Here is a 21,296-nt window from a genome sequence, read left to right as displayed (position 1 = left end):
AAATGAAGGCAATGACTTTTAGGACATTCCCATAAGACATTACTTCAATGAAATTTTTAACAATATTAAATAGAAATTCTCATTTCAATAAGAAATTGAGATTTAAATCTTTGTTTATCTCCTGCATTGCAGGCGGATTCTTTAGCAGCTGAGCTACCAGGGAATCCCTTGTTTATCATACACAGTATTATTACAAAGAAAAAGGCAAACTAGTACAGCCTACAACTCACTCTGTAAATGCCATCTCTTTATAGTAGTGAATGGCAAAACTTAGTGTGTTTAGATAGAATAATGGAGTGTAGCTGTCAAATGCCCATTTTAATATCTTTGCATATGCAAATCAACAATCAAGAATTCAAAAAAGCCTTTTAAATATTCTAACACAATATTCAAATGCCAATTAGTTTAATGATATTAGGTTTCATTTCCATGCATCCGAAGAAGGGCTAGGTTTTTGATAATATGAAAAGTAGTTTCAAATTTAAAAAAATTTAGTATGTTGGCTTATGTATAATTACTGATATACTTATATAAGCAATTCTATATATTTGTCAGGCCAACTTCTGAGTTTTAAAGTACCTAGATTATATAACAACATTAAAATTTAGAGTATTACACAAACGTGTTTTGTCATAGGAAAATATGAAACTACAAGCAGTGAAAATAATGCAACTAAAAATTATCAGAATCCTACCTCTGTTAAAGTTTCAGAGTATATGGCCTTTCCTATTTTCCTATCCTAAAGGTATACCTCCTCAAATAAAAAATGTTTCAAACAAATTTTACATATGTAACTTGAAAATATAGCATTTATATGTGAAACATATATGTAATTTATGCAATAATACAGAACAGATGTGATAAGACTGGAAGGCAAGAGATTAGATGTACTTGTAAATGTTCTGAAAATTAGTTCTAAAAATTAGTTGCCATGTCTCCCAAATTAGAGGAGACATGTATCTTTTCTAGCACCTTTATGATAGAAGTATTACATCTGTATAATTCATATTTTCTCATCATACACCTATGAGAAAGTAGGAAGAAAGAAACAGGATTAAAAAAAAGAACACACTGATTAAAAGAAAGAGCTTTAAAGTGGGACTTATGTTACAGGGCTATGTTATATGGTCCAACACATTATTTAACTTTTCCAAGCCTGGATTCTGCATCTTTAAAACGTGATCCATAATCTCTCTCTTAGAATTGTTATACAGATTAAATTTAAAGAATAAAGTACAGATAAAAGAAGACATTAATACTTATTATTGTTTGGAAATAGGCAGCTGAAACAAAATGTGCTGCTCAAGGCCACAGACAGAGCTACCCCTGGAACAGAAACTAAAATGTGGATCTTGGACTCACAGATCAACCATAATACCACAGCAGAGGTTCTGTATATCTCTGAACTAAGCGGCCTACAAAATCATAGTAACATTAATAGTATGCCACTTACCCTCATGATTATTGTGAAGATTTAAAGGAACTCATCTCTGCCAAGCAATTAGCACAGTGGCTTGCATACAGAACTGTGCTCAATACTGGATGTTGTCACTGTTATTAGTATCTGTGATGATGATGATGTGACAAGTAATGGAGGAACATGGAGATATACAAAGTAAATTTTAAGAGGCTGATCAAAATTTGGTATCCAGAGGGGATGGTTTATGATGTCAAAGAACAAGAATTAATTTACTCATGCTTCTTGCCTCAGTTCTGTCTGCTGTTCTGCACTGCCCCCCCCCCAAAAAAAAACACAGCTTTTTAATGGGTGAAGTTACTTTCTTTACTGGAGTATGAATTATAACAAGAGTACTAGTATAGGTCCTCTTACCTGTATGATGGGGAAAGGCACAGTCTGTTGAAAAAGTGGTATTTAGAATATGAGAAAACTAGTGGTTAGTTCCTTTTCAACAGTTTACAAAGTATAATTTAAAAGTGTGTTAAGTTATTGGATCCAGAAATTATAAATTTGAAGTACAAATTCCATTCCTTTATTATTTGTCTGAATTGTGAAATCCTAATATGACTCTTTAAAGGCAGGGACTGCAGAATAATCATCTCAGAACAGTATTTTGAGAATGATGCACAATGTCATTGCACTGCTGTTTTCCATCTTGCATCAACTATCAGTAATGGCTGAAAATATGCTAACTAGGTGCAACAACATAAAATTCCTTGGAAAAAATAGTTTCACATACACTTAAGAAATGAAGAGAAATAGATTTGAATAGTAAGCATGTAAATAATGGTCAGCCATCAATTTCTGACAATTACAAATTGACTTCTCCACAAGGACCTACCATATGACCCAGCAATCCCACTACTGGGCATACATCCTGAGAAACCCATAATTCAAAAAGACACATGGATCCCAATGTTCATTTCAGGACTATTTATAACAGCCAGGACAAGGAAGTAACCTAGTTGTCCATGGACATATGAATGGATAAAGCAGTTTGGTACATACATACAATGGAATATTACTCAGCCATAAAAAGGAATGCATTTGAGTCAATTCTAGTGTGGTAGATGAATCTAGAGCCTATTAAACATAATGAAGTAAGTCAGAAAGAGAAAAGCAAATATTGTATACTAACACATATACATGGAATCTAAAAAATGTACTGATGAACCTATCTGCAGGACAGAACAGAGATGCAGACATAGAGAACAGATTTGTGGACAAAGTGGGGGAAGGAGAGGGTGGGACAAATTGAGAGAGCAGCACTGAGGCATATATACCATGTGTAAAACAGATAGCTACTGGGAAGTTGCTATATAACACAGGAAGTTCAACTCAGTACTCTGTGATGATCTAGAGATGTGCAAAGGGATGGCGGGTAGGAGGGAGGTTTAAAAGGGAGGGTACACATATACTTGTGGCTGATCCACGTTGTTGTATGGCAGAAACCAACACAACACTGTAAAGCAATTATCTCCAATAAAAACTAAAAAACTCAGAAAATTAACAGTTAAAGAAAGGAGACTAAAATCAGTTTTTTTTTTCTTTCATGAAACTTCAGGAAAGTATGCTGAAGAAGGTCCTAGGCAGTCAATGTGGAAGGCAGAGAACTGCTGTAATCTGCCGTAAAAGGAAACACTGGGCTGCTGCTGCTGCTAAGTCGCTTCAGTTGTGTCCGACTCTGTGTGACCCCATAGACGGCAGCCCACCAGGCTCCGTCGTCCCCGGGATTCTCCAGGCAAGAATACTGGAGTGGGTTGCCATTCCCTTCTCCAGTGCATGAAAGGGAAAAGTGAAAGTGAAGTCGCTCAGTCGTGTCTGACTCTTAGCGACCCCATGGACTGTAGCCTACCAGGCTCCTCCATCCATGGGATTTTCCAGGCAAGAGTACTGGAGTGGGGTGCCATTGCCTTCTCCGATAATAAAACTCTACAAAGACAGAAAACAACAAACTGAGTCTTTGTCCCATGGACAAAAATGACTCCTGAGACATTTTCAAAGATTAAGTGTGGAGAACCAATAACCTTCTGGCTTGATTTTGGAGTGTACAGTTGCTATCAATCTTATAATAAAGAACTCACAACAGAGAATACTTCACTATCCACTAACTGTGGGTAAAGAATCACAATCTTTCTCTAATCTTAGATTATCTGTCAGCAATTTCCAGTCTTTGCAACAATGCAAGTTGCTTCACATCACTCTGAAACCTTGCGATCACCTGACTAGGAAGAAACAGAGAGGAAAATAAGATGATTAACTCCTGAGATGAACAGGATATGGAAAGATGAGTTGCAGCCTCTAATGCAAATTCAGTTTAGTTCAGTTCAGTTGCTCAGTCGTGTCCGACTCTTTGCGACCCCATGGACTGCAGCACGCCAGGCTTCCCTGTCCATCACCAACTCCCAGAGCTTACTCAAACTCATGTCCATTGAGTCAGTGATGCCATCCAACCATCTCATCCTCTGTCATCCCCTTCTCCTCCTGCCTTCAATCTTTCCCAGCATCAGGCTCTTTTCCAATAAGTCAGGTCTTCACATCAGGTTGCCAAAGTATTGGAGTTTCGGCTTCAGCAACAGTCCTTCCAATGAATATTCAGGACTGATTTCCTTTAGGATGGTCTGGTTGGATCTCCTTGCTGGAAGAAGAGAACTACTGCTCTACCAGGCAAGGATTTGATTCAGAAGAAGCAGCAGGGATTTTTTTTTCTTCTGGTTTTTCTAAATAAAAGCATGAAATACTGTTTCCTGTACTCTTCTTGGTTGTTTGTTAGTAAGAAGCAGTATTGTGTAATACAGTAAAGAGGAACAGAAGCCAAAATGTAATCTGAAATTAAAACATTTATACATTTTTTCTTATGATTTCTGTCATTTTAATAATATATCTCACGGGATGTATGGAGAAGAGAAAACATGTAAGTATGTAACCAGAAGCGGTAAGGAAAAGAACACAAAAATTAAGAGTTTCTATAAAATTTGGTATTAAAAACTACATGTCAGCTCCCTAACACATAAATATTTCTATGGTTAGTAATAAGTAACCTGAGAAAATGTCAGTATTAATCAAAGATAAAAATTTCAAAATCTTATTTGAGGAGGTTGTTTCTGTAGAGCCAAGTAAGATTCTCTATCAGATGGACCCTCACACAGACAGTAACTATAAACTTGGATAAAACACAAAAAGCAACCACCCTCAAGGCCCCTGGATTGAAAACAATAGAGAGATTCTGGAGGAGAGCTGAAAATTGCAAGAAAGCTGCTCAATACCAAAAAAACAAACAACCCAATCAAAAAGTGGGCAGAAGACCTAAATAGACATTTCTCCAAAGAACATATGCTGCTGCTGCTGCTGCTAAGTCGCTTCAGTCGAGTCCGACTCTGTGCGACCCCACAGACGGCAGCCCACCAGGCTCCACCGTCCCTGGGATTCTCCAGGCAAGAATACTGGAGTGGGTTGCCATTTCCCTCTCCAGTGCATGAAAGGGAAAAGTGAAAGTGAAGTCGCTCAGTCGTGTCCGACTCTTAGCGACCCCATGGACTGTAGCCCACCAGGCTCCTCCATCCATGGGATTTTCCAGGCAAGAGTACTGGAGTGGGGTGCCATTGCCTTCTCCGCAAAGAACATATACAGATGGCTAAAAAACACATGAAAAGATACTCAACAATGCTCTTTTTTAGAGAAATGCAAATCAAAACTACAACGAGGCATCATTTCACACCGGTCAGAACGGCCATCATCAAAAAGTCTTCAAACATTAATCCTGGAGAGGGTGCAGAGAAAAGACAATCCTCTTGTATTGTTGGTAGGAATGCAAATGGATACAACCACTGTGGAGAACAGTATGGAAATTCCTTAAAAAACTAGAAATTAAACTACCATATGACCCAGCAATCCCACTACTGGGTATATACCTGAGGAAACAGACTGGAATTAGTTTTTCTCTCTTTCTTTTTTTTTCTGACTTTTCAGCTTTTGGTTTAAAAGCAGCCCACAGTTACCACTGGATGGGATCGTTGAAACTCCAATAGAAAACCTACAGTTTTTCTAGTCTGAAGTATCAAAAGACAGAGGTTGTAGCAACAACAGTCTCTGAGAAGTGAGGGGAGGAGGATTTACAGAAAACAGAGAGAGCTACAGGAGGTAGCCCAGATTCTGTGTATAAACTTCATTCATATCTCTGGCTGATTCCTAAACCATGTACACATGGAACAGGTTGGCTAACGTTAAAACAACTGAATGAACTGATGCCCAAGAGACGGAATTTTTCATTGAGTCAAACCAAGTTAATTGCCTGCTGAAAGAAAGATATTAATGCTCTTTGAAGGAATATAACAAAATCCAGAATATCCACTAAATCAAATGTCCACAATACAATACAAAATTGTTTCTTTTTTTTTAACAATACAAAATTAATTAATACAGAAGAACCAAGAAAATATGACTCATTATCAAAGAAAAGATGGAGACTAACCCTAAAACACTCCAGATACTGTAATTAACAGATGAGAAATTTAAAGCAGCTATTGTCTTTTCAGCATGGTAAAGAAATATATTCTCAATTTAAAAAATAAAGGAAATCTTAGGAGAGAAGTAGAAACTATAAAAAGAGAACTAAACAGAAATTCTAGAACAGAAAAACAAATAGCTGAAATAAAAACATCACTGAATGGGTTTAACAACATATCTAACTGTTTAAACAAGACAATTTTTTAATTGGGATACCACTGGGTTATGGTAAGTTTCATACGTACATATTTTTATTTCTGTATATCCTACAGTGTGCTCACCATCAAAAATCTATAAACATGATAATTTAAATGAATGTGTATACATATATATGTATATCATATACGTAGCACACACATAGAAATATAATATATAGTACATTGCAAATAGTTTAAAATGATAGATAAGTCAGTGAACTCAAAGATATATGAATGGGAATTATCCAATCTGAGAACTACAGAGAACAAACATTAAAAGGAAAAAAAAAAACCTAAAAAAATCCTTAAGACATGTGAGAGGATATCCAATGGTCAAATATACATATAATTAGAATCTCAGAAGAAGAGAAAATGGGGCAGAAAAATATCTGAAGAAATAATAGCTAAATATTATATCAAGAAGCCCAGAAACCCCAGGCAGGATAAATATAAACAGAACCACATTAGGCTTGTCACAGTCAAACTGCTGAAAACCAAAGAAAAACAGATCTGAATCTTAAAAGCATCCAGAGAAAAACAACATAAACATACATGAGCCAACAATTTGAGTGATGTCTAACTTCTCATCAGAAACTATGTGTGCAGGGGTGCCAATGTCATCTTCTTATAAAGCAGAAATCAGTAATACTGTTTATACTTGATAGAAGAAGAAATAGTATTTATAGCTATAATCAATAAAACAAAAAACAAAGACAGTTGCACTGGGAGGAAAACAGGGGGCAGTGCAAATAAGCTTACTATTTCATGAGACATATCTAACCTGTTCAATCTAGGAATTTCAGCAGAAGCATAATAATTTAGAGATATGAATGTAGCCACCAAGGAAATAGCACAAATTTAAGCAACTGTCTCCCAGAGGAGGATAAAGATGAATCTGGGGATTGTAGCTTTTCATTTCAAACCCTTCTGTACAAACTGATTTTTTAGAAAAGCATGTATATTTACACCTTCATTAAAATAATAATACACACATAAAACTACTAGGGAACCAGTGTTCCTCCCTCCTAAGAATTCTGAGACCATTAAGTATTTATTGGGTAATTTTGGTATGCAAGACATCATGACAGGCATCAAAATCTGCTTTTTCTCCCTCAATACCAAGTCCTTGACACACTCTATACAGAGCTGTCAGTAAAACAGCTGGATTTACTAGTAATAAGACATTTCTGAGTTCTTGATAGGAATACATGGATGATATTTTAAAGTCATCAGAATGTATTAGATCATCTGGAAGACAGAATGGGCAGAGAGAGAGATCTTCTAACACCACATTCTTCATAATGAGATATCCTTTCATGACTTATGATTAAGATTAGCCCCAGCCTCCTATTTGTGCATATTTTGTCCCTATCCTGTTCTGCTTCAGTAAATAAGTCAATACTGGGTAATTTTTCCAAAATATTACAAGAAATAGTCCCCAATAACTCTCCTCCTATGCAGTGAGATATATAGCATATGCATAGCTTAGGCTATGAAATTCTAAACAGTTTATGAATTTCAAACTTTGCTGAATTTTTCTACATATTCATAAAACACAACTAATTTCTCTTCATATTATTATGCATTTTCTTTTCTCCCCCATTCTCTCACATGTAAATTTCTTAAGGGTTTCTTGTTCATGAACTGATGTAAATTTTCATACCTGTCTATAATTCTTTCAGTATTATAGACAGTATACGAAAATTATCTTAAAGAACCCAACTTTTTGATTTCCCATTAATGCAAACTGTTATGAAATTAAACTCTACAATTTGGAATGCTTGTTAATTATGTAAAGAAGGAATGTTTGTATTTTTAAAAATATTCTGGAAAAAATCATCAAATTTACAGTATCAACTATATTATGTGGAAATGCATAATCTATAATACCACTGACTTACACCACCTCAAAATATGAAGAGTAAATATCTAAGTATCTTCTCTATATCATAAGTCAAAGATTGATAGACTATGGCTTGAGGGCCAAATCTGGTCACCTGGCTGTATTTTTATGACCTGTAAGCTAAGAATCTTCGTGATCAATCAAAGCCCTGTTATGGTGAAGGGCTTGCATAACCCAATGAAGTTATGAGCCATGCCATGCAAGGCCATCCAAGATGGATGAGTCAAAATGGACAGTTCTAACAAAATGTGGTCCACTGGTGGAAGGAATGGCAAACCACTCCAATATTTTTGCCTCAAGAACCCCATGAACAAGGATTTTGACTATGTGGATCACGACAAACTGTTGAAAATTCTTCAAGAAATGGGAATACCAGACCACCTCACCTGTCTTCTGAGAAACCTGTATGCAGGTCAAGAACCAACAGTTAGAACCAGACATAGAACAATAGACTGGTTCAAAATTGGGAAAGGAGCATGTCGAGGCTGTATATTGTCACTCTGCTTATTTAACTTCTATGCAGAGTACATTATGTGAAATGCCATACTGGATGAATCACAAGCTGGGATCAAGATTGCCAGGAGAAATATCAACAACCTCAGATAGGCAGATGATACCACTCTAATGGCAGAAAGTGAAGAGGAACTAAAGAACCTCTTGATGAGGGTGAAAGAGGAGAGTGAAAAAGGTGGCTTAAAACTCAACATTCAGAAAACTAAGATCATGGCATCTGGTCCTACCACTTCATGGCAAATAGAAGGGAAAAAAGTGGAAGTAGTGACATTTTATTTTTTTGGGTTCTAAAATTACTGTGGACAGTGACTGTAGCCATGAAATTAAAACATACTTGCTCCTTGGAAGGAAACCTATGACAACCTAGACAGCGTACTAAAAAGCAGAGACATCGCTTTGCCAACAAAGGTTCATATAGTTAAAGCTATGTTTTTCCAGTAGTCATGTATGGATGTGAGAGTTGGACTATAAAGAAAGCTGAGCACCAAAGAATTGATGCTTTTGAACTGTGGTGTTGGAGAAGACTCTTGAGAGTCCCTTGGACAGTAAGGAGATCCAACCAGTCCATCCTAAAGGAGATCAGTCCTGAATATTCATTGGAAGGACTGATGCTGAAGCTCCCCACCTGATGCAAAGAGCCAACTTATTGGAAAAGACCTTGATGCTGGGAAAGATGGGAGGCAAAAAGAGAAGGGGATGACAGAGGATGAGATGGTTGGATAGCATCACTGATTCAATGGACATCAGTTTGAGCAAACTCGGGGCAATAGTGAAGGACAGGAAAGCCTGGCGTGCTGCAGTTCATGGGGTCACAAACAGTGGGACACAACTTAGTGAATGAACAACAAGCTAAGAATGGATTTTACCATTTCAAATTGTTACATTTTAAATGGTTATATACCTATATAATACCTTTGATTTTGACTATTAGCCAGCAAAGCCTAAATTACTTACTATCTGTTCCTTTAAAAAAGTTTACTGATCTCTATTTGTGGTTACCAGAGGCAGGAAGGGGGCCGGAGGGAGGGGGAATTGGATGAGGGTAATCAAAAGGCACAAACTACCAGTTATAAGATAAATAAGTACTAGAGATATAACGTGCAACATGATGAATATAATTAACACTGTTAGATATGAAAGTTAAGAGAGTGAATCTTGAGTTTTCATCACAAAGAAAAAATTTTGTTTCTCTTTCTTTAATTTTGTATCTGAGATGACAGATGTTTGCTAAACTTATCGTGATAATCATTTCATCATGTATGTAAGTCAAATAATTATGCCATACACCAAACTTGTACAGTTGTCGTTTAGTCACTAAGTTGTGTTGGACTCTTGCAACTCCATGGACTATAGCCTGCTAGGCTCCTCTGGCTCGTGGGATTTCCCAGGCTAGAATACTGGAGTAGGTTGTCATTTCTCCAAGGGATCTTCCCAACCCAGGGATCAAACTCGAGTCTCCTGCATTGCAGACAGATTCTTTACTGTCTAAGCCACTAGGGTTATAGTACATACAGTATTATTATCTACATTCATTATACTCTGCATTAGATCTCTATGTTACTACTCACTATAATTTTTTACTCTTGATACTAACAATCTTATCCACTCCCCCCATAGTGTTTTTGCACTAGTTCATTACAGCACTTTTTTTGTTTTTGTTTTTAAAGTACCTTCACTGACATTTTAATTGATTTTCCCCCAAGCTTTTAACATAATTTAGTAGGAACGATAACTTTATAAATGCTTTCCTTTTTACATTTGTATTTTATTAGTTAATGTATAGAATTTAATCATGTTTTCCTAATAGGACATACAATGGCCATGAATTTAACTGCCTCTCCGTAAGCACTTCCTGATAGCTTCCTGACAGCTCATTTGGTAAAGAATCCACCTGCAATGCAGGAAACTTCGGTTCGATTCCTGGGTCAGGAAGATCCACTGGAGAAGGGATAGGCTACCCACTTCAGTATTCTTGGGCTTCCCTTGTGGCTCAGCTGGTAAAGAACCCACCTGCAATGAGGGAGACCTGGGTCTGATTCCTGGGTTGGGAAGATCCCCTGGAGAAGGGAAAGGCTACCCACCCCAGTATTCTGGCCTAGAGAATTCCATGGACTCCATAGTCCCTGGGGTCGCAAAGAGTTGGACATGACTGAGCAACTTTCACTTTCAGTAAGCACATGCCACTTCAGGGATAACAGAAGTATGTAGGTATATCAGAAGGTAGCCTACTGGCCTATAAAATCCACCTTGCCCTGGCAACAGTTAGTAGGTGTCAAAAAAGGGAATGGAGAACATTAACCCTACAAGTGTTTAGGTGAAGGTCAGTTAAGGAGCCATCTCTTGTCACTGGTAGAGCTAATCTACCCTGCCCTGGGCAAATGATATGCAGAATGCAGATGAGAACATAAGACTGGAACATCTTCAGATATTACCAAGCCTGTAAGGCACCGATTATCAAGACTGAGATTTGAAAATAAAACACAAGAGTATAAAATTCTGCCAATCCCTTATGGTGATTAATGAGAGCCAGTGTCCATAATTCAAAGGACAGTGATGGAGTGGGAAATTAAAACATGAATACATTTCCATAGAGTGAGTTGTTTACACTTTGTCATATTTCATTCTCTAAAACTACACTATTTTGTGACATTCTACTAGCTATATTCTTAACAATAAAGTATTTGAGAAGTAAAGGATCAAAAGCAATACTAGAAACATAAAACAAAGCCATTTCAGACAGACAGATGTTGGCCAAAAAAATGACTTTTCAAAACCCAAGGCATAATCTAGGAAATATGAATTAAATTCAATGTAGAAGAGGTAGCCCATGGTTCCACATCACACTGTCTAGACAAAAGAAATATCGTTTAAAATAATCTATGCTAAGTAGATTAGATTTTGACATGGATATAGAAACTACTCATTAAAGCAATGATTTATCCTCAAAATGGGTGTGAGTAGCAAACACGATGCACCCTGTACAATGGTTCAATGAAGAAGATTCCACAACACATAGAGAAAACCTAATGGGGAGAATAACAAAATAAGAGCAGATTTCAACCTCAGTTTTGCCAAGTTATATCTGACCTTTTATGGTACTTAAAAATGAGAAACTTTGCCATACCTAGAGTATGTCTCCAACCTCAGGCCTAGGTAAACTGACTTCACACATCAGAGCAACTTTTCAGCAAGATGTTTTCAAACTGGGTCAAAATTGGCATGAAGAAAGCTATTTCTTCCTTTTCTAGGCATTACAAAGTCTATAGAGAATCCTAAGAATCAGAGGGGAGAGAAGGAGCCTCACTCATTTGTCACACCTACTTCCAGCCTCAGTTTAAAAATGCTTACTGGTACAAGTATGATCAATAAATGAAATGGTGACTTTTCAAGATTTCATCTAAAAAAAACAACAACAAAAAAAACCCCTCAGTGAACAAAGGCTCTTAACATTACATGAGTTATTTGCTTTGGTCTGCTTGGCTGAAAGTATTCAAGCCAAGCCTATTTTTGAGGCCCTAGGTAAGCTCAGAATATTTTACTGATCAATAAATGTGTACTGAACATCTACTACATACCAGGCATTATATTAAAGATTGAGGATAGAATAATAAAGAGGATAAATACTGTTTCTGCCTTGTAAGGAGACAAGAGATAAATTACACACATACTAACATAGTAACAGATTGAGCAATTATGATCTGAACTGTTCAAAGTATTTTACTCATTAAACCTCACAATAACCGTACGAAGTAGATACTATTATTACCTGCTTTTTGTAGACAAGGGAACTGAGGCACAGAAGAGGTTAGATTACTTGTCCAAGGACATAGAACTAGTGTCAGTCAGGACTCCTATCCAAAGTCTGGCTCCAGAGTTGACAAAGAATGGTACACAGCCTTTATACTACATTGCTAAATGGGGCTTCCCTAGTGGCTCAGATGGTAAAGAATCCACCCGAAATGCAGGAGATTCGGGTTTGATTCCTGGGTCAGAAAGATCCCCCGGAGAAAGAAATGGCAACCCACTCCAGTATTCTTGCCTGGGAAATCCCATGGACAGAGGAAGCCTGGTGGGCTACAGTCCATGAGGGTACAAGAGTCAGACACCACTTAGCAACTAAACTACCACCACCACCACATTGCTAAATAGTTTAAAACTTATATTGTAATAAACGCTAAAATGGAAAAACCTACTGCACACTGAATGTATAACATTACCATAATTCTAAGTTTGCCATCATATCATAATAATATGACAACATATTTATTCATACTTTTTTGGAAGGGGGTTCTTTTAAATTCAACAAAGAAGGGCAAATTATATACTTCTCAGTTGTTTCTGTTTGACTACAAAACTAGTTTTCACTGGAAGTAATAGAAATTCATAATGAAATACTCTGCACATTAATAGTTACTGGATCAATGTTACAGAGAAAAGTCAACACCAGTACCCACTGCTCTTGACAGCAAGATGTTTTCTAAATCCAGTTATGCTTTAAACCTTCTGCTCATTAATACTTTCAACTCACTTAAAAAACAACCTAACAAGTAGTAGTGAAACAGCTTCCCTTCTCAGTAAAGGAAAAACTGGAAAAGTAAAAGAGGTACAAAAAGAGATAAATCAGGTCTTGAAACTGCCAATAAGTGACATCAGTATCAATTATTATTATTCAGTACTTAACTATCTACTAGAGGCCATTGTAAGCATTTTACCTATAAAAACTCAATCCTTACAAACCTTATGGGGGTTGCTACACACCTATTTCATAGATGAGAAAACTGAAACACAGGTTACATTAACACATTCAGTATCACAAAAGTAGTTAAGTGGCAGAACCTGAACTACTACACCACATCGCAGGAGTTAATGGAAAACAGTCACCCTGCTTTGGGGATAGCTTAAATATGTTAAGAGCTTCCCTGAGAGCTCAGTTGGTAAAGAATCTGCCTGCAATGCAGGAGACTCTGGTTCAATTCCTGGGAAATTTACTGGAGTAATGATGTTAAATGAAGAGAAACATTTTAACTTCAAAAGCCTTGATGAATCCTGTTTGTGACTGTATCAGACACCAAAAAACTACTAGAACTCTAAAAGTGCACTCGGCTGTGAACTTTTCATTAGATACTTCCTTCTCTCAGCTCCACTCCCACCTGTTCTGTTACACAGCTTTTTCTCCTTTCTCCTCTGTAAAAAAACTGAATCCAATTATTTGCCTAATGCAGACCACTGCAGCTAGGAGTTTGGGCTCCAGTTCAGGAAAGCAAAAAGCAGATCACATAAAAACAGATTAATGGCCCCATGTGAACCTGTATTCTTGACCTCTAAGTGAGTTTGAAAATAGTGATTAAATATTCCCTAAACCCTCCCAAACCTCAGCTTTTGTAATAGTTATACCACTGTGGTTCTCCCAACATCTTTTAGACTGCTGCTTATTCATCTCACCTGTCTATTTAACATGAGTTTTTCTCTTTTGGTTCCTTAAGTGGAGTATTCCTTGAGGTTTACTTCTTCATTCCTGAGAGTAGGAACTATAGTTAGAGAAAGACCCAAGTTGGAATACTGATCTCTTAATGCCTAAATTGCTTAATGGTTAAGCTGATTAGGTCTTGTTTTCATGGCCATAATAATCCAAACTGTCACTGAAAAGTTCAAATGAGTTAAAGTGATAATGCTTGGTAAATGCTTGTAAAATACTCATTCCCCATCTTTTTCTGTTTACTTGTTCAATTCTCATTCTTAAGAGATATTTACCTATTCTAAGAGTTTTAACTACTCTCTATGGGTATAATTTCCAAATTCACATCTTAAAATCTTACTCTTGTTAAGTGTTGTAACTACATAACCCGTATCACTCTATTATCTCATCACCTGAACTCCAAGTGTCTCTTCTCTCAAAACCAGCAGCCCTAATCTCTCTGATGCTATTAATGAGGCCACCAATTCCATTCTTTAAGTCTTGGACTCATCTTGGACAGATCTTTCATATTTCCTTGATTCTGTAACTGGTCAGTCACCAATGTACTTATTCCTCAAAATCTTCTCTTTGCACTTTTTCCACTGCTACCACCTTAGTTTACCAAACCAAAGGCGTCCTCAATCCAGTCTTGTTTTTCTCCTCCACAGTATCCTTTATGAAAACTGCCTAGACAAACACGTGTCCTGTACACTCCTGTTTCAAGTTCTCACTCAAGTCACTTTATCATTCACTTTCTAATACACATGATAAATACCTTTTCTCTCATTAAAAAAAAAAATCCTATTCTTTGAAATATTAAAGCACAACTTATCTGGGGAATTTGAGTAAAATGTAACTTTTCCATAATCATCTGGAGTGCTCAGATGATTGTTTTCATACTTTGTTCCATTACCCATTGGATAATGCAACATGAATCCCCAGTTATCCATTCTTCTTTCCTTCTAAATGACATAACTTTCCTTTGATCACATTTCTTTAATGTACTCCTTAGAACACTTACTTGTTGCACATGATTTTGTAGGAGTTTATGAATAAAGGGGGAGTCTGATGTAAGTTTCAGAGATGCTAGATTAAGTAGTTAAATAGGTACATTTCAGGACTTCTTGCAGCCTTAAAAATGCTAAAATTGTTCATTCCTCCATCATAGTTCTTCATTTCTGACGTGAAGGTATTCCATTCTCGTCCACAACAGCTCGACTCAGCTCCAGACCACTACTTGCTCTTTTGAACTGAGTAATGGCCCTTCAGCTTTTACCAGATTCATTTTTCATCTCTGCCGCTTGATTCTTAATCTGTATCTCCAGAGAAACACATGCGTCTTTTAATAAATGATCTTTACTTCCTAATAAAATGATACCCAGATGAAGAGATCTGAGTAGTATGTTTTAAACATGGGAATTCCTAAGGACAGGCAGCAGTATGTTGGGATATGCAAATTTATAGGAGAAAATGTGGCATATTTTCCTGAAGAGTTGAGTTCTACTCAAAGATGTTTTGGGGAACATTTTTATGATTTAAAAATATAGAATGTAGACTATTTTAAAAGGGAAAATATGAGACTCTTGTGAAATTTCCAGATTTGCTTCGTAAATGCCCCTTTAGGCTACCTCCCTTGAATGTGCATTCACATTCCTATGTCCTGAGGTACCCCCAAAGGAAAAGCCTAAGAACTTCTGGACAGTGAAGAGGCAGGGTAGAGAATTATTACTCAGAAAGTGCTTCCTTTGTGCTAACTACTATGCTAAGTATCTCACACATATATCATCTTTCTTAATGCCAACAATGACACTACAAAAGGCATTATTTCATTAATTTTATAAAAGAGAAACTTCAGAGAGGTAAACCTGTTCCAAGCTGCAGAGATTACAAAAGTGGTTAAAATGTTTAATTTTTTAAAACTTAAAAAAAGAAGTCTTTATTGAATTTGTTGCAGTATTGCTTCTGTTTATGTTCTGAGGTTTTTTCTGGCCAAAATGCATGTGGGATCTTACTTCTCTGACTAGGGATCAATCCGGCACCCTCTGATTAGAAGGCAAAGTCTTAACCACCGGCTGCCAGGGAAGTCCCCTAAATGCTTTCACATACAATGTTGGGGTGGAAAGAAGACACATTTATCACAGATATATTAGAACTGATGCCCATGAGAAATAATAACTAGGAATCACTCTTTCAAAATAACATCGCCAATATGAGACTTTCAATCTTAAGGCAGATCCTGAGAGAAATAAGGAACTTATTTTCTAGTAAAAGTTTATTAGTGGTACTAACAATTTCCCAAACATTCACAAGTGGTATTAGGGTGACAAGTTTTAGTTAATGGAAACTAGGGAAGAAACTTAAGCCTTTTATCCTTATAAATTTTATATATTATTTATTCACTAGGACCTTTCCCCCCAAATGAAAGCAATGTCTACTTTCAACTAAAATTTTACCCAGTTACCTGTTATATGAAAAATATTGTAAAGACTTTAAAGGATTTCAGAAAGTAAACCTGAAGATGTCAAACTATCTTGAAATTGAGGGGTTAAACTTTAAGTCCAAAGCACGAGGTTTAATTTTTTTCACAGAATGCTGCCAGTTAAATCTGTAAGTTGACACCCTAGATACTGAAATAAATTGGATGGCTCTTACTTTAAGAAAACCTAGGATATGATATACAGATTCATGAAATCAACTGCAGAATTCCTCAAAATAAGGAGCTTCACTAGTAGATTTTAAATTAGACAATTTACACACAAATACACTTACATATAATCTTTCAGGAATATATCCATTAGGCAAGGACCCAAACATTAAAAAAAAAAAAAATCATAGCATCTGCCAAGGGAGATTACTTTAAAATAAGTAAATCTGTTATTAAAAATGCTATCTTTATTAAAAATATCCAAATCAGTCTTTGTTATTATTAATGAGAATTATGATTTCAGAGACAATGGAATATAAAACCCTTTGTATATATACAATTAGGAGGATAGATTAGTCAAAAAGGAGTGTTAACTTACAATGTACAGTTACTAAATATAAATTTTAAAATTCCTATTTTCTTACATGGAAATGGTTAAAATGTGAATCAATTTAACCTATTGATTACAGGTTTTCAAACAGAAGTAAAATATTACTACTAATGACAGTAAGTATAAGTGATTGGTACTTTCACTATCCTTTAATATATTAATTCTCCCTCCTTAAAGGTTCTTAAACATTGGGCAAAGTCATATATATAGATTTATAGTAATTTAATCTAAAATAAAGGAAACCAGTTATGTCTTTGGAATCTATCTACTCTGAACAACATGTATTTAAGAAGATAAATAACTGAAAAAATAAGCCCAGATGAAATGCTTCTTTCTTTCGTGGGGTGGCTGAAGATCAGTCTAAATATTCTAATTTTGAAAAATCAAGTTCCTACTTTTAGTATATTTCTAAGTTGTCATGGTTAGTTAAAGAACTAAAAAGAGAAAAACAAAAGCCAGAAATGAGCAGAGTCTTTTGAGAAAATTTAATCCATAAATCCAATTTCTCTTAAAATTGATAATTACCAAGTGGTCTAAAAATACAAGTATGAATAGTAACTCTCTAATTCACCCCTCTCACCTGGGAAAACAGACAATATAAATCAACATAACTAACAAATAAGGTCAAGTTTAAAAAAAATCCTTAAACTATGCAAGAACATCCATCTGTAAGCACTCCAGTTAATGAAATAAGAAAGATTTGATGTACTAAGGAAATACGCTTACAAAATTCTAGTTTCCCATACTGTTATTTTTTAAAATATATTTACTTATAAGATACTGCAATAGGAAGTAGAAATCTATTCTGGAATCACAATCTAACAACAACATAAAAAGACAACCTGACCTTCATATTTCATTAAAACACTGACTTAAACAGCTTTCCTTACAGTGAAGTATTATTTTTAAAAATACAAAACTATTTTAAAAAGATTTATATATATACACACACAAGTAAAAGAATACACAATTGAAAGTTAAATAATGTGCCTAATGACATTTCTTAATGGCTTCCCTGAAAACTAAGTGTAAAATTCTCTTAGGTTGCGTTTCTTTTTCTACAAAGCTCAAAGTAGGCCTCACAGCTCAGAAACCCCTTAACACACAAATTCCCTGTAACACACAAATACTCTACTCATCATACTCACAGGCTTTAGTTTTTCTTCCTCATTAGTCAATACTATACAGTCTTTTCTCCTGAAACCTGAAAGGCTTCTTTTTATTCACTGGTCATGCTGTTATCAGATCTGACACATCAGTAACGATCCACACGTTAATCTTCTCCAGCTAGCAATTCACACTGCTCAGAACTTACTGTGCGTTACAGGTGATACTTCTTCTAGCAGATGCTGGTTATGGTCCCAAAGCACAAGTGATGCTCCCAGAGGACCTTAGAACCCCTAACAACATCACCTGCTTCTTCCTGTATCCAGAGATGCAAGGTGGTATTTGTTTTGAACAGCTAATGGTTTCAAGAAAGATTACATAGACGAGTTCTTTTCATTAGACTGTCTGATATAAGCTTATCCTTTCAGAATACTGCAGCAAATATAGATTGTAAGATTCTCTTAGGAAAAAAATATTTTCACATAATTTTTCTCTGTGGCGCAGTTTACTTTATCCTTCGGTTAGAGCAAATTGCTGGAAGAACTGGTTCTTAGGTTTCTAATGGCGCAGCGTTAACATAGTGAATGATTCACGGATGTTCTTAACATTCAGGAGTAACACGGAAGGCTAGCAATGCAGCCCAGGTCCAGAGCTGATGAATGGTGCAGTGCTGCTGTTGTCATAGCAACCGAAGGGAAAAAAAGCAGCACCATATAAGGAGCTGTGACATGGATTCTGGGAACAATTTATATTAAAGAGCTGTAAGCTCCTCATGCCTTAAAGCAATAAACTCCTTTCTTACTGATTCCTCCTTGGATCTTATTCTTCTGAATCCCTAAATCAGAACTATGCAAATATGTATTGCAAAATACAGTAACTAAATAGACACAAACAAAAAACTGCATATTGAGGTTTCTAAATAGATCAGTAATACTTTTAGCAAGTGAACACAGGCCTGTAATACCTTTACATTTTACTGGGTTAAATAGTAAAATTAGACAGTGATAAATAAGGAACTAAAATGTGAGATAGCAGAAAATTTATTTTTAGATAGAGATGTTAAAAACCTGATTAAACGCCTTCCATTCAGATGGAGCATCTAGATACACCAAAACTGCACAATCATCAGTTGACTAATACAGTAGCCATGCTTTCAATTTCAAAGAAAGGCATACTATCCCCTGTATTCCTTATGGATAGAGAAAAGTGCAAAAGACACTAACTGCCCTGAAAATGCTCACAACTTTCACATGTGATCAAGGAAATTCTTATGTCAGTCACTGGTGAGAAAGGGTTAGTATCCCACTTCATGCTTCTGATGACCTTGCCCTGAGCCTGGAGAACTTTTCTCCTGTCACAGCTTCTCCTCACCTCTCTGGAATCCAGAGGAGTCCCTTTTCTTTCAGGGGACAGCAGAAGAGCTTCAAAAAAGAACCATGGAGAAGAGGGAGCTAGGGAAAGTGTCAATGCTTGGATTCAGCAGTGGTAATGGCACTCTGCAGTACTGGAGACAAGGTTCTGAACTGACTTGGTTCAGAGAAAAAAATCTTTCACTAGTCTTCTGAAGCGTGGTTCACTAGTACTATACATCTATTTTAGATAGGGCAATTCTACATGGAATTGTTCTGCATCATATCAATATGCGTTTCTTTCCCATCACCATATATTTAATGAAATGTTCAGAAACAAAGTAAAGCAAAACAATTAGATAATTGTTTTATTATATTGTTCTCTTATGTGGGCAGCCTTACCACTGTAATAATAATTTTGGTATAATTATAATTCGTTAGTCATCACTTTATGGTGCATTACTCTCCATAAATGATGATAAGCTCAGTAAAATGTGAATAAAAGGACTGCAATGTAGTAGAAAGGACATGCACTTGGACAGTCTTCTGACTGTGTTTTGATAATGGTTCAGCTGCTTTCTAGATATAACCTTGGGTAAGTCACTTAACTCCAACCCTCAAATTCTTTATCAGTAAAATATGGGTAGGTAACAACATATTTTCTACTTTCTTCCTAAATCTACTGTGGAAATAATGTAATGCAAAGGCTTGAAACTCTAAACATCTATATCATATTATTTTAAAATACCTAATTAAGCAAAATAGCAAAGATGAAAAGGAAAAATGGATTTCAATAGAATTCAACAGACATGAAAAATAGTCTAAAAGAGTAAATACCAAAAAAAAAGAAAAGAGTAAATACTTTTTCAGGCTAGTTTTTATGTTTGAATATTTGGTGTCAACATACTGTACATATTTGCCACAGGAGCTAATTCATTTGGGGCTTCCCACATGGCTCAGTGATAAAGAATCTGCCTGCAAATGCAGGAGATGTGGGTTCAATCCTTCGGTCAGGAAGATTCCACAGAGGAGGAAATGGCAACCCACTGCAGTATTCTTGCCTGGGAAATCCAATGGACAGAGGAACCTGGTGGGCTACAGTCCATGGGATCACAAAAGAGTTGGACATGACTTGGCAAATAAAAACAACAAAATTTCATTTTGAATCACGATACACAGAGATTCCATGGACTAGTGTTAAGGGTGTATTACGATAATCATGTAACTCTACTGCCCCAGCATAACTTATAAACATCTTTAGAAAATAACTTGGAGATAAAGAAGTATAAGCAATCTCTAGAAAATGGTAATACTAAAGACCATGCAAAATAAGAAACTTGTTTCAAATGATCTTCAATTAGTTTTTCTCTCAGTTAGCTAGAAAATTGTTAAGGCAAACCTAAAAATGAGCATTTATGTGAGATTTGAAGGCATCCCTGGTGGCTCAAACAGTAAAGAATTTGCCTGCAATTCAGGGATCCAGGTTCTATCCCTGGGTTGGAAAGATCCCCTGGAGAGGAAATAGCAACCCACTCCAGTATTCTTGACTCAAGAATCCTATAGACAGAGGAGCCGGGCAGGGTATAGGGGTCACAAAAAGTCGGACATGACTGAGCAACTAACACTAACAGGTAAGATTTGAAAATTTCATGGATAGCATACTCTGTTCTCTGTTTCCCTGATAGACTAATCTACCTAGCGTGGCTTTTTTTTTAAATAAAAAAAATTTTTTTTTTGCCTCAGTGGTTATTTTTAAGGGAAACTCTCTTTGT

The 21,296-nt window shown here is 36.2% G+C and overlaps 1 protein-coding gene across 5 annotated transcripts in view; it reads right to left on the bottom strand.

Annotated features, from left to right (window-relative positions):
- Nucleotides 1-21,296, bottom strand: part of TANC2 (tetratricopeptide repeat, ankyrin repeat and coiled-coil containing 2) — a 363,447-nt gene that overhangs the window by 192,195 nt on the left and 149,956 nt on the right. The window contains exon 1 of one of the 5 annotated variants that reach the window (XM_081576544.1): nucleotides 11,554-11,602. The exons of the other annotated variants lie outside the window; for them this stretch is intronic. The gene's annotated coding sequence lies outside the window, so the exon portion shown is untranslated. Of the gene's footprint in view, nucleotides 1-11,553; nucleotides 11,603-21,296 lie in introns of those variants that run through there. 5 annotated transcript variants of the gene reach the window in all.

The sequence above is a fragment of the Giraffa tippelskirchi genome, chromosome 3 (genome assembly GCF_054371585.1).
Source record: "Giraffa tippelskirchi isolate mGirTip1 chromosome 3, T2T-mGirTip1v1.2.pri, whole genome shotgun sequence".
In the NCBI taxonomy this organism is placed as follows: Eukaryota; Metazoa; Chordata; class Mammalia; order Artiodactyla; family Giraffidae; genus Giraffa; species Giraffa tippelskirchi.
The sequence above is the reverse complement of the archived record's forward strand: the minus strand, read 5'-3'. Positions and strand labels throughout refer to the sequence as shown.